Source organism: Nelumbo lutea, chromosome 2, assembly GCF_056320005.1.
Source record: "Nelumbo lutea isolate HS-2025 chromosome 2, American lotus-T2T, whole genome shotgun sequence".
Classification (NCBI taxonomy): Eukaryota; Viridiplantae; Streptophyta; class Magnoliopsida; order Proteales; family Nelumbonaceae; genus Nelumbo; species Nelumbo lutea.
The window spans coordinates 103,221,631-103,240,321 of NC_142685.1; the positions used below are offsets into that span (position 1 = coordinate 103,221,631).

At 39.8% G+C, this 18,691-nt stretch overlaps 1 long non-coding RNA gene across 1 annotated transcript; it reads right to left on the reverse strand.

Annotated features, from left to right (window-relative positions):
- Positions 1 to 8: 8 nt before the first annotated feature.
- On the reverse strand, positions 9 to 13,180 carry LOC148872424 (uncharacterized). The gene is made up of 3 exons (XR_016106655.1): positions 13,048 to 13,180; positions 720 to 934; positions 9 to 647 (listed from the first exon to the last, which is right to left on the reverse strand). It is a non-coding gene; the product is annotated as an uncharacterized LOC148872424 (long non-coding RNA).
- Between the last annotated feature and the right edge of the window lie 5,511 nt (positions 13,181 to 18,691).

Here is an 18,691-nt window from a genome sequence, read left to right on the forward strand (position 1 = left end):
AAAAAAAAAAAGCAAAACAAATACAAGCACAATACATGTAGAGGTTATCAAATGTTTCGTAGCAAAGTATCATATACACAACCCATTCATAAATCATAACCAAAGTGCCATTTTGCTAGTCATTGTTACACTATCCATAACAAACAATGCAAAATAAGGAAACCAAACTATATCCTAGGCTATCTGATTAAATCATCTATTTGATTTGCAATTTCTCGTTGAAGTTCTGTCATTTTGACACATTATCTGCATTCACTTCATTATTGAATGGTTGATGTCCATCATTTGGATCTTCTTTCACTTCAGGATTATCATTCCCATATTCATTAAAAAGATCATCATCAATCTTATCTCTCTTAATTTCACCTCAAATAAAATTATGAATCACACATGCAATTACCACTATCTTGCACCGTGTTCTCAAAGAAAATGATGGCATGAGTTTTAAGATTGGAAATCTTGCTTTCAGAACACCAAAACACCGTTCTATACAGTTACGCAAGCTTGAATGCCTGTAGTTAAACTACTCTCTCGCACCTTTAGATGTCTTTGTCTTCGAAAGTCGGACAAGTGATATCTCTCTCCTCGAAATGGCACAAGAAAGTCAATTTAGCTAGGGAACTCCAAATCAGCGAGATAGTATTTTCCTATTGTAATAAAATACACAACTAAATATTTATCACATTTGATGAAAATCCAAAAAATGTGAGAAATTTTACCTTGTGGTGCGAGAGGAAAACCGACACTAGTTGTAGTTAGCGTTTCCAAAAGAACACATGAATCATTAGTGGAGCCTTCCCATTCCGCATACACAAATGTAAAGCGCATATCATACATTTTGTGTGGTAGTTTGCTTCCTACCACGATACGGGATTTGTTGGTTTGCTTACACACTTGCATGAATATGTATCCCATCTATGGCACTAATACAATCCTAAAAAATGATAGAGAACAATTAACTCGAATATCAGTGATATGGTATGAGTCTTAATAATCATGATATTAAATGTGCATATTGTCTTACTTTGAAGAATGGATACAACTTAGGATTGGTAGCAATCTCCGAAGGAGTGTTAAATGTAGTAGGGGTGTTATAAGATCGCGTGCCAGTTTGACAATTGCATTCAACACATCCTTGAAATGATGGTAAATTGTCTCACTAGAGTGCTGCCAAAAATAAGCTACCATCCTATTGGATAATCGATAGCACATTATCAACAAAAAAAATTCCCATATGCTCCTCCACTGATACAAACCTAGAATCTTTCAATAACTCATTCTCCCTTAAAATTTTACACAAGTTAATGAACATGTAAGGATCCATCCTAAAACCATCTTGGCACCTTTCATGGTGTCCATTAAGCACTGTGAAAATATACCTCATACCTTTATCCGAATATATTCTTTTTGGCTCTTTATTCATTTAATTTTCATGATGCCAAATGATATTTGTCAAGAATATGTAAAATAACTCAATCACCTCATCATTGTCATCATTATCATCAAAGAGAAACATTATTGTGGTTCATCTTGTTGATTTATGAATAAAATATCACATAAAACATTTCACTAAAAATATAAAGATAAACTCAAAATTTGTTTGAAAATAAGCACCATTAACCACAAGCTATTTCATGCTATAGCTTGAAATAGTTAACACCATAGGTTTTAAGTTCAACAAAACATAACAAAAACAAGTTCAGAACATATCTAATCCTCCTACTCCAATAACCAAATTCTTTTGTCTTCTTCAATAGTAATAAATGTTATTAGTGATGGAAGAGAGGAGAAGAGGAGAAGAGAGAAGAGAGAGAGAGTAGAAGAGAGGACAAAAGATTGAGAGTCAAAAACCCTGTTGGCGGCACCAGCTATTTTGTTATATATACTAGGGCGACAACAACAAAAATAATAAAAGGGTAAAAGTATAATAGTACCCATGTGGTACTATATTAGGAAAATAAAAGTTTTCAACATTCCCTCTCAAGTTGGGACATATATGTCAATCATGCCCAACTTGTCACATAAATCATGATGTCGTGAGTGGTGTAGCCCTTTTGTAAAAATGTCTACAAGTTGATCCTCAGAGCTGACATAAGGAGTACACACTCCCCCTGTGACAACTCTCTCTGATAAAGTGTTTGTCGACTTCGATGTGCTTAGTTCTATCAGGCAGCACTGGATTAGCAACAATGTTTATGGCTGTTTTGTTATTACAGAATAGGGTCATAAGTCTGTTCACTAGAAAACCCAACTCACTTAACAAATTCTTTAGCCACATAATTTCAACCACTCCATGAGCCATTGCCCGATATTCAACTTCAGCACTAGATCTAGCTACCACATTCTTCTTTTTGCTTCTCCAGGTAATTAAATTTCCTCCTATGAAGGTACAATAGCCACTAGTTGACTTTTTGTCATTTAGGGATCTTGCCTAATCTGCATCAGTGTACATTTCAACTTTCAAATGTTCGTGCTTTTGAAACAACAAACCAACATCTGGGAACTTCTTAAGATATCTGAAAACCCTTTCTACTACTTCAAGGTGAGTGGTCTTGGGAGCATGCATGAACTGGGTAAGAACACCAACTGCATAAGCAATGTCAGGGCGGGTCATAGAAAGAAATAACAATCTTCCTATAAGCCCCTGAAACTGTTTCACATCCTTGATAGGTTCACCTTGGCAGTCACCTAATCTGTGGTTAGAATCAATAGGGGAATCAACTAGCTTCACTCCCAATTTTCCTATATCTTGGAGTAGATCTAGGACATGCTTCCTTTGGGAAATGAAGATACCCTTTTTGTGAGCGAACAACTTCAATTCCAATGAAGTATCTTAGAGGACTTAGACCCTTTACTTCAAACTGTGTAGCAAGAAAAATCTTCAACTTTTGGATTTCATCCTTCCAATCACCAATGATAATTATATCATCAACATATACTATCAAAGCAACAATTTTTCCTTCCCCTCTTTTAACAAACAATGTGTGATCAAATTGACACTGCTTGTATCATTTCTTCTTAACCGTTGCATGGAACCTGCTAAATCAAGCTCTCGATGATTCTTTCAGCCTGTATAATGATTTTTTTCAACCTGCACACTTTCTGTTCATTGCCTTGTGCCCGAAAACTAGGGGGTTGTGCCATGTAAACTTTCTCTTCAAGGTCACCATTCAGGAATGCATTCTTCATATCAAGCTGATGTAGATATCAGTCAAGATTAGCAACAAGGGAGAACATGACTCTAATGGAATTCATCTTGGCAACGGGTGCAAAAGTCTCTACATAATTAACTCTATACACTTGTGTAAACCCTTTTGCCACTAAACGAGCTTTATACCTCTCCACCGTGCCATCAGCCCTATGTTTGACTGTAAACACCCATTTACATCCAATTGGATCATTTCCCTTAGGAAGATCTACTAGTTCCCATATGCTATTTTTATGTAGAGCATTAATTTCTTCCTTCATAGCATCTGTCCATTTAGGTACTGAAAGAGTTTCTACTGCATTCTTGGAGATACGTACACTATCAATGGAAGTGAGAAAGGCCCGAAAAGAGGGTGATGTTTTCATAGCAAACAAAGTGGGAAATAGGATGTTTAGTGGTGCAAGATCTAACACTTTTCCCGTAAGCAATAAGAAGGTCAAGGTCATTAGCAACAGAGGTATCAATAGCAATAGAGTCAGGGACATCGATAGGAACCAAGATACCTGAGTGAGTATGATCCACCCCCGGAGAGTTTGATGGCATTGAGGGTACAGATTCTAGGCTCTCCACAACTTTTGAATTTGATTAGCCTTTGTGACGACGAAAGAAGACACGAAAAAGAGGAAGATCATGAAGATGAGAGACCTGAATTAGTTTCTCCTCATTCCTACACTCCCCTTGAGGAGAAACATGGAAAAAATGCTCACTCTCAAAGAAAGAAATGTCCATGGAAACATGAAACTTCCAACAAACAGAATCAAAACAACGGTATCCCTTTTGAGTGAAAGAATACCCCAGGAAGATGCAAAGAATAGAGCGAGGGTCTAATTTTCCACGAGTAAGTGACAAATTTTGGACAAAACAATAACAACCAAACACACGAGGAGGAATGAAAAGAATGGGAGCCTTAGGAAAAAGAAGTTAAAGTGGGGTTTTGTACTCTAACCAACGAGAGGGCATACAGTTGATGAGATAGGTGGCACAAAAGACAACCTAAAGCCAAAATCGTTTTGAGACATTCATATGGATTAATAAAGCTTAGGCCACTTCAAGGAGGTGTTAGTTCTTTCTTTCGGCAATACCATTTTGTTGTAGTATTCGGGCACAAGAGCTATGGTGAATTGAACCACATGAAGCAAAAAATTCTATGAAATCACTATAAAAATACACTTTGGCATTATCTGATTGAAAATTTTGGATTTCAACTTGAAATTGGGTGAAGATCATCTGTTGAAAATCTTGGATAATTTTTTATACTTCATCCCTTGTCCGCATGGAATATACCCATGTATATTTAGAATTGGGTTATTTGATTCTCCCATTTATATAACCTATCTTTCCCCTTGTAGTAAAGTACAATTTGATCCCTCTTAACCATTCCTAATAATTTAAACCATTGAGAGGAATAACAACCATGGGAAAGGATAGGTCTGCACCCCCACTCATTCCATTTGGCATTAAGGAAACATTGGATGTAGCAGAATCTTCACCACTCATGATTTCAGATTCAATAAAACATTCTTAAAGGGGGTACACAACCTTAAAAAAAATCCTAACACTGAAGGAGAAAGGAAAACCCCTTTTTTCTTCAAAAACACACCTCTTTTCTATAAAACACAGGTGTTGTTACAACATTAAAAGGTCATCCTTTGACTTATAGAATTAACACAAGTGTTGCCACATTGCATACAAGTCATCTATTAACTTACGCAGGAAGGTTGTTATAGCAAGTACAGGTCACTTTTTGACCTTCAGTTCACCATAGAAGCTGTTGTTGCAACACACAAAATCTATTACAGCAAGTATAGGTCACTTTCTGACCTCTAGTTCACCATAAAAGCTGTTGTTGCAGCACACAAAAGGTCCTCACGACCTACAGTTTTATAGGGATCAGCCGACCCCACAAAAAATGAAAGAAAGAGGTGCGAATCGCCTCAAATCCAATCAGCAGACCTAGTACATGTTCTGCCCTGGCACACAACTAGAAAAAATGAGAGGGAGAAAAGTTACTTCAATGCGTAAGATCATCAACCAACCAAACAATAGATGAGGGCGACAGATCTAGAAATCTGGTGCGAAGAAAACTATTCACTCGACTTCTCCTTTCAGATCTGATAGTCCCGCTCTGATACCATGTTATTAGTAATGGAAGAAAGGAGAAGAGGAGAAGAGAAGAGAGAGAGAGAAGAGAGGAGAAAAGATTGAGATTCAAAAAGCCTCTTGGTAGCGCCAGCTATTTTGTTATTAGACCTATTCATGGGTCGGGTAGTCCGATGGCCCGGCCCAGCCCGGCCCGCACCCCAATCGGGCTTGGTCATGTAATTAGGCACGCAGACATGACCTCGGGCCTAACACAGTAAGCCCAACTGTGTTTCGGGCCGGGCTCGGGATTTGTCAAAAAAGCCCAGCCCAAGCCTGGCCTGGCCCAATTCAATATTATATATTTTATAAAATATATAATATGTATTTTATATATTATATAAAATATATAAATAAAATAATATTTATTAAAATATATATTTATAATTTAATATATACATTTTTTATTCTTTTCTTTATAATTTCTCTCTCTCTCTCTATTCAGCCACTTCAGCAGTAGTAATAGTATGGGCTAAATTTCAGGCCCGGACCCAAGTTGTAGGCCCGATGGTCAGGCCGGGCTCAGGCTCGGGCCAAGCCCGACCCGGCCCTGCCCATGAACAGGTCTATTTGTTATATATACTAAAATAATAAAAGGGTAAAACTACAATAGTACCCCTACGGTACTATACTTGGGAAAATAAAAGCTTTCAACAGTAATAAATGTTTTCCTCCAATTCTGATCTTGCATCCGCTTGATTGCCTTCATGTATAATTTGCTTGCTCAAACCTTCCACACTTCGAACAATTTCTTGACACTTGCTTATAGAGAAATCTGGAATCACTATCTCTTTGTGATGTAACCGTTTTTGGTCACGTACCATTTTTTGTGATGTATAAATTTTTTGGCTAAGTACCTCGTGTTTGACCTGGTGGTGACGTGCCTTGGTGATGAGCTACTTGGTGGCGAACTCCCTGGGGGAGAACTACTTGGTGACGAACTGCCTGGTGATGCTCCCTGGTGGCAGACTACCTGGTGGCGAACTGCCCGGTGGCAAACTGCCTAGTAGTGCTCCCTGGTGGCGAACTGCCTGGTGGCGAACTGCCCGGCAGTGCTCCCTGGTGGCGAACTGCCCGGCAATGGTCCCTGGTGGCGAACTGCCCGATGGCGAACTGCCTGGTGGCGAACTGCCCGGCAGTGCTCCCTGGTGGCGAACTGCCTGATGGCGAACTGCCTGGTGGCGAACTGCCTGGTAGTGCTCCCTGGTGGCGAACTGCCTGGTGGCGAGCTACCTGGTGGCGAATTGCTTGGTGGCGAACTGCCCGACAGTGCTCCCTGGTGGCGAACTGCCTGATGGCGAACTGCCTGGTGGCGAACTGCCTGGTAGTGCTCCCTGGTGGCGAACTGCCTGGTGACGAACTGCCTGATGGCAAACTGCCTGATGGCGAACTCGTCACTTGACTTGCTCCTAGGCGGTCTGCAACTCAGAGGATGGTGGAGCTCCCTAGTGCAGCGCAACCCGACTACCCTCCGCGTGAGGTGATTTTCTCTCCTTTGTAGACGGCGGGAGCTGAGGGACCTGCGGGAACTGAATCAGAGGACCCGGGGGTATTTTCCCGGCGGGGACTCTCCGATGCCTAAGTTAGCATTCTGATTACAGAGGGCTTGGAGAGAAATGAGAGAGCTAGAGAGCGGGGGTTACCATACTTTTTTCTCCCCCTTTGGCTTTGGGGGTCGGAGTCCTTATATAGTGGTGCCCTCGCGGGTTAGGTGGGTGAAAAGCCTTCAAATGGTAAGACGTCATATCCCGTCAGAACCGGGGTACGGTGATGAACTCCTCGAGGTTGTCAGGCTGGCGCTTGTGCCAGGCGGCCAGGTCGGCGCCTGGGCCAGGTTGTCAGGTCGGCGCCTGTCAGTCGGCGGGTCGGTGTCCAGGTCAGGTTGTCAGGTCGGCGCCTGTGTCCGGGCCAAATTGCCAGGTCGGCGCCTGTGTCCGAGCCAGGTCGCCAGGTCGGCGTCTGTGGCAGGCTGATCTGGCCAGGTCGCGCATGTCGCGCGCAGGCCGCGCCACGCCGCATGCAGGCCGCCCGTGGGCCGCGTGCAGGTCGCGCCAGGCCAGCCATACCGGTGTCCGGGGGGGAGACCAACTTGGTAAGTTGTTGCCTGGGTGCTTGCCTAGTTGTCACGAGGTGCCATGTGTCGCAATTTCACTGGAGGGCCAAATCTGCCCTCATCAATTGCCCCCCACTCCCGAGCTAAGAGTAACTCAACGAAGGGAGTAGATTTCTTTTGGCCCGTAAGTTGACGAGCTAGTAAGTTTTGATCCAATTCCTTAGGCTTTGGGAGTTGCCTGTATGTGGCAAGCTGCCAGTAAGACGAGGGGGTCTCCGCCAGTTCAGTAGTGTAGCCCTTAGGCTCTAGGGCAACTTATAGTTCACTTTTGCTGATATTGTTCCTGCTGAGAAAGCGATTGGATATTTAGCAATAGTGTGGCCCGCAGGCTTTGGGAGTGACTCATAGTCTACTCTTTTTTGACTTTTGCTCGTGCCGGAGAGGCGACCGAGCCTTAAGCAATAATGTGGCCCGTAGGCTTTGATAGTGACTCGTAGTCTACTCTTTTTTTACTTTTGCCCGTGCCGGAGAGGCGACCGGGTCTTAAGCAGTAATGTGGCCCGTATGCTTTTGGGAGTGACTCGTAGTCTACTCTTTTTTTATTTTTGCCCGTGCCGGAGAGGCGACCGGGTCTTAAGCAGTAATGTGGCCCGTAGGATTTGGGAGTGACTCGTAGTCTACTCATTTTTTATTTTTGCCCGTGCCGGAGAGGCGACCGGGTCTTAAGCAGTAATGTGGCCCGTAGGCTTTTGGGAGTGACTCGTAGTCTACTCTTTTTTGATTTTTGCCCGTGTCGGAGAGGCGACCAGGTCTTAAGCAGTAATGTGGCCCGTAGGCTTTTGGGAGTGACTCGTAGTCTACTCTTTTTTGACTTTGCCCGTGCCGAAGAGGCGACCGGTTCTTAAGCAGAAATGTGGCCCGTAGGCTTTTGGGAGTGACTCGTAGTCTACTCTTTTTTTATTTTTGCCCGTGCCGGAGAGGCGACCAGGTCTTAAGCAGTAATGTGGCCCGTAGGCTTTTGGGAGTGACTCGTAGTCTACTCTTTTTTGACTTTGCCCGTGCCGGAGAGGCGACCGGGTCTTAAGCAGTAATGTGGCCTGTAGGCTTTGCCTGTGAGGTGTCGAGCTATGATTGTGCTGCATCAGTTTCGTAATGCCGGTCACCCACTCCTACAAGAATCTACTAGGAGCTCGACCTTCGGGGGCAGCACTACTAACTTTAGGTTGCCAGCTCACACGGGAGCCTTGGAAGGTTGGACCGGTAAGGGCGCCTATGTAGTCTGTTGGCCGTCAACTCCCGCGGAAGCCACGAAGAGCTCATCTTTGTAGGGGGACCTTGCGGAGAGGACTGATGAGGCATTATCTGAATCGAAAGTAAGGTTGGTAGAGCTACTTAGTCTGTTAGCCCCGTGCATAGTTTTTGAGTTCATAAAAAATGTAAACTATAAAGTGATATCTTCAAAAAAATGAGGACTTAGTTTTGGTAGGATGAGAACTTAGCTTTTGTAGGATGAGAACTTAGCTTTTCGTAGCGTTTCCCACAGACGGCGCCAATTGATGTAACCGTTTTTGGTTACGTACCATTTTTTGTGATGTATAAATTTTTTGGCTAAGTACCTCGTGTTTGACCTGATGGTGACGTGCCTTGGTCATGAGCTACTTGGTGGCGAACTCCCTGGGGGAGAACTACTTGGTGACGAACTGCCTGGTGATGCTCCCTGGTGGCGAACTGCCTGGTGGCGAACTGCCTGGTGGCGAACTGCCCGGTGGCGAACTGCCTGGTAGTGCTCCCTGGTGGCGAACTGCCTGGTGGCAAACATACCAGCAGTGCTCCCTGGTGGCGAACTGCCTGATGGCGAACTGCCCGGCAGTGCTCCCTGGTGGCGAACTGCCTGATGGCGAACTGCCTGGTGGCGAACTGCCTGGTAGTGCTCCCTGGTGGCGAACTGCCTGGTGGCGAGCTACCTGGTGGCGAACTGCCTGGTGGCGAACTGCCTGATGGCGAACTGCCTGGTGGCGAACTGCCTGGTAGTGCTCCCTGGTGGCGAACTGCCTGGTGGCGAACTGCCTGGTGACGAACTGCCTGATGGCAAACTGCCTGATGGCGAACTCGTCACTTGACTTGCTCCTAGGCGGTCTGCAACTCAGAGGATGGTGGAGCTCCCTAGTGCAGCGCAACCCGACTACCCTCCGCGTGAGTTGATTTTCTCTCCTTTGTAGACGGCGGGAGCTGAGGGACCTGCGGGAACTGAATCAGAGGACCCGAGGGTATTTTCCCGACGGGGACTCTCCGATGCCTAAATTAGCATTCTAATTACAGAGGGCTTGGAGAGAAATGAGAGAGCTAGAGAGCAGGGGTTACCGTACTTTTTTCTCCCCCTTTGGCTTTGGGGGTCGGAGTCCTTATATAGTGGTGCCCTCGCGGGTTAGGTGGGTGAAAAGCCTTCAAATGGTAAGACGTCATATCCCGTCAGAACCGGGGTACGGTGATGAACTCCTCGAGGTTGTCAGGCTGGCGCTTGTGCCAGGCGGCCAGGTCGACGCCTGGGCCAGGTTGTCAGGTCGGCGCCTGTCAGTCGGCGGGTCGGTGTCCGGGTCAGGTTGTCAGGTCGGCGCCTGTGTCCGGGTCAGGTTGTCAGGTCGGCGCCTGTGTCCGGGCCAGATTGCCAGGTCGGCGCCTGTGTCCGGGCCAGGTTGCCAGGTCGGCGCCTGTGGCAGGCTGATCTGGCCAGGTCGCACCAGGTCGCGCGCAGTCCGCGCAAGTCGCGCGCTGGCCGCGCTAGGCCGTGTGCAGGCCGCCCGTGGGCCGCGTGCAGGTCGCGCCAGGCCAGGCAGACCGGTGTCCGGGGGGGGAGACCAACTTGATAAATTGTTGCCTGGGTGCTTTGCCTAGTTGTCACGAGGTGTCACGTATCGCAATTTCACTGGAGGGCCAAATCTGCCCTCATCACTTTGGATCCACCCACAATGCCGATTGTCTTCTGTCTAATGTAAGTTGTGAAAGCCTGGCATATTTCAACTATGGCTTTATTTGTGGTGCGTTTCTCGCACTTTCTTTCTTTGGGTCTGACATTATATTAGGAATCTTGTTCCACACCCATCATTAATTGTAGGTAGATCTTGTGTGGAGTCATGCAATAGAGTCATTGGAACGCTTTCTAATCCATCAACAAATGAAGCTTTATCACTATCTTCATCAGCTTCTTCATGATTAGTTTTTACATCTCCCTGCGCAGTAGATAGAGTTATCCCACCCACAACAGTTGTATCACCATAAATATCACATAGCTCCGGCCACATGGGACAATCAGCAGTGCGAAATTGCTTTGCCTTCAGGTGGTCCTGAAGTCCATGATAACATACAATATTTCATCATAAATTGTCTATCTATGAACCCAATCAGTGACTTGTATTATTAAGAAAAAGAAAAATCAAAACAAATTCACCTACCCTGATATATGCATCACGTACGAGTGATCCGATTATATCCAAACCTAGTGTGCTTAAGTAACTTCTAAATTCCCTATACACCAATCTCAGCTTGTTAAATTTGTTTCTAAACTGCGTGCCTAAATAATCATTACCAGTCTTCTTACGAAATTGCTTCCTAATGACATTTCCAACCAACTTTGTTGAAGGTTGTGGTTGGTCGGTTTCCCTTGAACTCTTCGTGCATTAAGGTGATGAATACTCTCTTGTCTCTCACACTCCATCTTGCTACATCATAACACTTGCCCTTTTCATCATCAGCCTGACTTGGAGCAATCTCCTTCCCTTTTTGACTTGATGCCATCTGTTTATAAACCCATCACAAATTACTCCACAGTTCTAGAAACATTCTAATAGAGAAGTTACAACACGACGTGCCAAAAACTACCATAGAAATGTTACAAAAATCCAATAAAAATTAACTAATAACATAAAGTTTTGACTCTTTTGTCCACCAATACCAGCTTATCTCACTAGATATTCTGCATAACTAAATAAAAAATACCCACTATTTCAGACATTATAATTAACCGATTTGCATAAGCTTGTTTTAGTCCTTATAATCAACAAAGAAAATTGAGAACTAAAATCCCATCAACTTTTGGTCATGATGGGTGTATGAGCTTGTTTCAGCTGATTTTCATAAGTTTGTTTTGGTCATTATAGTCAACTATCAGTTGATCATAAAAAAAATTGAGATCTGAAATGCCCATCAGCTGAAATCAACTTTCGGTCATGATGGGTGTGGGAGCTTGTTCCATCCGATTTGCATCATATTGTTTCAGAAATTATAATTAACTTTCAGTTGATAAAAAAATCAGACTTGTTTTTTGTATGGAACTTAATCCATTGAACAAGAAAAATAGTAATGCTGACAAATTGATGGTAAGCAGAAATTTTCATTAAGATACAATAACAAGGTTGCATCCACATTAGAGTCTAGGAATTTTTGTTTTTTCCTTGTTTTTATAAATTTTGGTTCATAGGAGTAACTCATGAGTCATCTTTATATCCTTGATGTGGGGTCTGGTCATTATTGAAGTTCATTCAAAATTTTAAAGTCAATGGTCAATAAATTAGAAGCTGCAATTTATCAAAAATAAATAAATAAATTAGAAGCTGCAGTGGTTTTGGTTTCTCTTAATAGGGTATGTCGTAGCATTTCATAATTACGGCAGACATTAACCCAAACCATATTCCTAATTAAGCTAGACATATTTTTTTACCATCTCTCCCTAATGAAAAAATGAAAAATAGAATTTTTCAAAGATCCTGATTTTCTCCTATTTATCTCTCTAATCTACCACTATCTTCTACTCTCTTCTCCTCCAACAATATTAAACCTAGTGATGTAGGATGAACCCCATAGATACTTATAACCTTTCATCACGCCAAATCTCATCTCTTGATTTCATAATTTTTTATGTTACTTCACAACCTAGAATTTTCATCCTTATGCAAGACAAACTCGAAACTACACCAAACTTGGTTTAGCATTTACATCCATCTAGGGAAAATTACCTACAACGTTTCATTGAAAAATTCCAATCATAGATGGAATTTGATGCCCACATCACTACTATGGTCAACCATTTACATCCATTTGGAATTACTACTATATCCCACCAAATATGGAGTCCAAGGCAACTCATTTTAAAAGATGCTAATCAATAAAACAAAGTATCAATGCTTCACTGAAAAAAAAGGAATAGAATAACCAAGACAAATCATCACCATCAAGCAATTCTGAACAGCCTAGGCATCAATCACCTCTTTGTAACAAACCAAACATAACTTGTAAATGATTGGGTTTGCGATAAGAACTTGGGTTTGCGGTGGGAGTAAAAAACATATATAATAAATTCCAAAAAACATATATATATATATATATATATATAAAAAAAAACCTACCTGACGGTGTGCGAGCTTCATCAAACATGACACAGAGAGGGAACATTACATCTGCCAGGGAAGAAGAGAATTTGAGCAAGAAAACTGGTCCAAATGGCAACGTTAGTAAGATGAGTGATGAGATGTCAATTTCACACGGGAGGAGATAACATTAATGGTTGTAATAGACTTTGTTAATGCGGTGGGACCAAACAACGATTTCAGAGGTGAATCTGGTTGGAGTTTAAAACAGATGCCAAAGGCCACACCTATTGATGCTCGCCGGTGTGTTCCACTCGTTGGTGTGGTCTGCTCGTCGATCTATTCCACTTGCTATTCGGTTGGAGCCAAGCCAAGATCCTCCTTCCTCTGAGATTTGTAGCAGCAAGTTTTGGAGTTCACAATCGAGAGAAAGGTTAGCAGGGTTTTCTATTGTTTAGTGCGAAAAACCGAAAACACCCCTTCTCTCTCACGCGATGTCCATCACACGTATTCGTAAATATGGGTTAATGTAGTGGGAATTGCACATTCCCTGCGAACGCATTCTTTGGGATAATCGATTTTTCACAGTTGTTCTCACGCGAGAACAAGGTGTTTTTTTGTTTTTATTGTACCAAATATATTTCTGCTCCGTCTCAACACCGAGAATGCGTGAAACGTTCTCAAGGAACATTACCAAATAGGGCCTTAACTTCCCAGAATTAAGGCCATGTATCTTTCAATTCTCATTCTTATTTAAGATGAAATTTTAAAATAGACAAGAATGAGTAAAAATAAGTAGAGTGAGAAAATATTGCTATGAACCAAATACATTTTTCTTAAAATTGAATTCTTTTCAGACTAACATGTATCCTATGTTGCTCATTTTCATTAAAAAATGGTGCTAGTATTCATAAACTACTAGCCTAGGATGGCCAATAATCAATGGTGCTAGTATTCATAAACCGCTAGCCTAGGATGGCCGATGGTCAATGTTTATCAGTTGACAAAGATGTTCTGTTAAAGTATTTTTGTAAAATTGCTTTTATAAAAGTGATTTTGTAAAAGTGCTTTTAAAAATGTATTTTCATAAAATTACTACCAAAAAAGTGCTTTCATAAAATTACTACCAAAAAAGTGCTTTTATAAAAGTACTTTCATTATTGTGTTTTTATAAAAGTGATTTCATAAAAGTGCTTTCGTAAAAGTACTTTTATAAGTTTTTTCGTAAAAGTACTTTTGAAAAAGTGCCTTAGCAAAAGTAACATCTATGGTAGCAATTTTGTAAGCAAAGTTGTCTCAAAAAATGAAAATGAATAAGATGGGGCATAATTATTTTTCATGCTGTAGGCTACTCAATTTTTGTGTTATGGGGCTGATTTTTCATTTTAAAAAGAATGTGGCCCATGGCAAGAATTTTGTAACCAAACACTTTAATGTTATTCATTCCTACTTCTTCTCCACCCATATACAGCCTATATAGGCCATATAAGAACTAAAAATATTTAAATTGAGCTCTCTAGCACACAGTTTTGAAAATTAGACCAGACCAGACGATTGAATAGTTTGACCCAAGAATCGTCAACTCACCAGTTTCGTTTTGTCCTTTAATAGTTGTTTTACAAAAAAAAAAAACTATTGAAATGGTCTGAGAATTGTTGATTCAGGCAATCAAACTGTTAAATTGTTCGACTAGGGTAGTGGTTCATAGTTTAATGAAAATAGTTTTTTTAATAAAAATTAAGAGAGAAAAGAAGAGATCGAGAAATGGGGGAGGGATTGAGACAAAATCTCATATTTGAGAGAGAGAGAGAGAGAGAGAGAGAGAGAAGACCTCATATCTCAAGTCTGAAATCAAATAATGAGAAAGATCTAAACTAGTTGGAGAGAAATGTCACCATTTTAGATTTGTTGCCACCACTGCCATCGTTGGTATCACCACCAGCAAGTGTAGTCTCCTCCTCCTTCTTCTTCATCTTCTTCTTCTTCTTCTTCTTCTTCTATCCTTCTTTTCTGTTAGACAGTGTATGGCCTTAACTCCAATTAGATTAATGTACTTATTGACATTTATTGTAAATAAATAAAGTGCATAATTGATCCATGTTATTGTGGTGTGTTTCTGTGTAATACCCTTAAACTGGACACTTGTGAGAATCGTAGTAGTTTAGAATCTTCACAGCCATTAGATAGACCTGGGGAGGTTTATCCTATCAAGGCTGATACTGATGTGCTGCCAAGTGGGTTGGGGTAGCTTGTCTCAGCTGCCAGGATGCAACCTGAGGCACATGCAATATAGGTTTTCTTGAAACCCTGAATTAGACCAAATTTCAGTATTACCCTCTAGACCTTGGGGACAGATGGGCAAAACTAGAATGTTACACCTAACCCCTAGACTCGATTATGGTACTACACTAGGTGCCCAATTGGGTTGTCTTTGATATGCCAATCAATGAGATCCTTAGCGGGGTCAAAACCTAGGTATGTTGGGGTAGTTTGAGAATTCAACCCATTTGTCGAACAAAGTGAATGATTGGGGAATGCATTCTCTCTGATGGAAACTTAAATTGCCGGCAGTTGATTTCAAACTTGTTGAGATTTGTTTTGCAAAATATATAGAGATATACATATATATTATTGTTTCACAAAATGTTTGCAAAAGGTTTTAATTCCCAGGATCCATGTGAGCAGAGAGTGTAACACTGTACATTGCAGCCGAGGGAGAGGTCCTCTCTTGTCGAGCAGTGTTTGATTCTTCCTCACCCTAAGCTGTGTCATCTTCAGTGGATGAAGGATTTGGTAACTTCTTTGGAAGTGAACACCTACATTGGGAGGAGCTTTTGTGTGGATTTCGTATCAAGTATACCTCTCCCTAATCTTAGTTTCAGATTTGGTCCGATTTGTTTCAAGAACGAACCTTGAAAAAGGCAGTTTTTCTAAAACAAGGAATAGGATTCTCGAAAGGGAGAAATAAATTTTTGAAATTTCGCCCAGCCACCCTGCATGGTTCGGCCATCCATAGATGAATGTCCCTTCCATTCACTTTCTGTCTTTCATTTTTTTTCTTTCTTTCCTCACCCAACAACTACCTACCCCTCTCTTTTCTCATAACCTTTTACCTTAACATTCTAATCCAAGGCTTAAATACCTCACACCGCTTGAACTGTTTGACCTGTATGATCAAACCGCTGACCTAGAAACTAGTGGCCAAAGTGGTTCTATTTTCGAGTCAGTTTTTAAAACCTTTCTCCATCATGTGAAGATGGAGACCGGAATTGCTCCTTATAAAACGCTACTCACACCAACCTCATAGACTTTAAAACCAAACATCAAGAACATATTTGCATGTTGTCCTCAATCGAAAGATGTTCCCAATACAAAGCTGCAATGAACTTGGATTAGCTAAACATGATGGTTGTTCAACGGGCTATGGAACCATTGATGAGGTTCCATGCTAGTAATAATTTCATGGTTCCCACTATAAAAGATATGGGCCCCATGTATTTTATTACTAGCATGGAACCTTATCATTGGTTCACAGCCCGTTGAACAACTATCATGTTCAAAAAATCCAAATTTTGAAAACCTATTTCATTGGAAAATGTTACAATAAATCAACATTTCTTCAAATACAATAGGAGGAACTGATGCAATACATAGATTTGTCAAGGGAAAGTAAAACGATAGAAATTGATAACTATTATAAGGAAGGAATGCAATGTTTTTTAAAATAATTAATCTTTATTTTAGTGATTTTTTATAAAATTAATTTAGTAATTTGGTATTTTGGATAAATTATATTAATATTTTTAATAAAAATAATAATTTATTGCTAGTTACTTAATGAAATAATTATTTTCCATATTATCTATTAGTGCTCTATTTTATTTATTTTACTTTATCAATGTTAAATGTTAAAATTTTTTTAAATATTACTTAAATATTTAAAATACTTAATGTATAATTTATATATTACATGTAATATATGCATTATTTTATCTTAAATTTATATTTTTAATTCATTTTTAATTTTTATTTGTAAAAAAATTCTAAAAATTATGATTTGAGGCCAATTTTTTTTTTTTTTTTTTTGAGAAATAGCAAGGCAAGGCACCTTTTGCCCTTGGGACATATAGATATGCAAATGTTATACCCAAAGTCAAAAGAAAAGATCTCCCCAATTAGACATTTAAGTGCAAAATTATGGCCTCCAAATGTTTGCATATACATTTAATATGCAACACATGGCCTATTGGCTAGGTCAAACGAATCATCAGTTCAAAAGCTTGGGTCTGATTATCTTCGACTATGTCAACATTTTTTTTACCAAATACTAGGGGTCTGTTTGGTTCCCTGAGATAGGTACCTATAATTATAACTTATTCCGTTTTCAACCATTTGTTTGGTTGGAATGGAATTCCGATTTCCATTCTTGGTGGAATGGGATTCCCATCCTAGAGTCTATCAAGAAGTAAAGAACTCATGACAAAAAACCCTCAAACCCCAATGTTAATAAAATAACATATTATTAAATTAATAATAAGATTATAATAATAATAATAATAATAACAATAACAACAACAACAACAACAACAACAATAATAATAATAATAATAATAATAATAATAATAATAATAATAATAATAATAATAATAATAATAATAATAAATGATATATAATAAAATAACAGTGCCACAATAAAATATGAATAAATTAATAATACTAAACAAAGTTATTAATTATTAAATATAATAAAAATAAAGTATTAACAAAATATTCTAAAAGTAATAATAAGATAATAATCATAAAATAAGGATATATTAATAATTAAAATAATAAAAATATTATTAAAATATTAATAAAACAAAAGTATTGTAATAAATTAATAATAAAATACTAACATACTAGCTTTTAATTAATAATAAATTAATAGAATATTAATAAACTAATAAGAAAATATAAATAAAATATACTAATTAAAATATGGGTTAAAACCTTAAAGTACTTGTATGGTTTAGCAAATAGATAAAAAAATACCCTATTTAAAGAATTATTTAAGATATATACCTTAAGTTTTCTCACAATGGACAAAATCCTCCCTTACCGTTTGTGTGCAATCCGTTCGCATGTGATGTCATGTGACTAATATAATTTTTCATAATTCCAAAGCTACGCTTTTGCAATCGATTTTGCCCTTTATTATTCTTTAAATTTTCAAAATAAAGCCTAATGACAATTTTGCTAATGAAATAACCTTAAATGAATTGGGATTATGAATCCCTTTCCCTCTCTAGAATTTAGAATCTAGTGTCTCCTAAACCTCCATATAAGTTTTTTCTCCAATCAGTTCCAAAGAACGTACTTATGTTGTTGAATTGTAACTCCTCTGCAACACTTTTTAACTCATCCTCAATTTTAAGGATTGAATTTCAACCTCCTTGGCCCTTTCATCAACTTCATTGTCAAACCCCAGCAACACCTCCCTATCACATTCATTCAATGAGCATTCCTTCTCCCACTTTGAACATTGATTCAAAAGGCTGGCACACTTGACCACTAATTTTTGGTTCTCTTCAACAAACTTCTTCAAACCTTGAGAATTCATACTAGCTTCAACAAAGGTTTAAAATTTCACAACATATTGGTCCGTATTAGCTAATACATACCATTAAGATAGGAGACCAATACACGGAGCATGTAGAATTACATAGTTTCATGCTTTTTGTTTGTGCCGAACCAATACGAGCCTGTATCGGCCTCATATTGGATCATTTTGGGTTTGTATCTACTGATACAATCCCGAACGGACCACATGTATGAGCCGATACAATCCAAATTTAATTTCCCTATGACTCATTTAATACACCACCCAAATAGATTGTTGAAAACCATAATTTATTTACAACAACTATTAGTCCACCACTATGCCATCCTTAA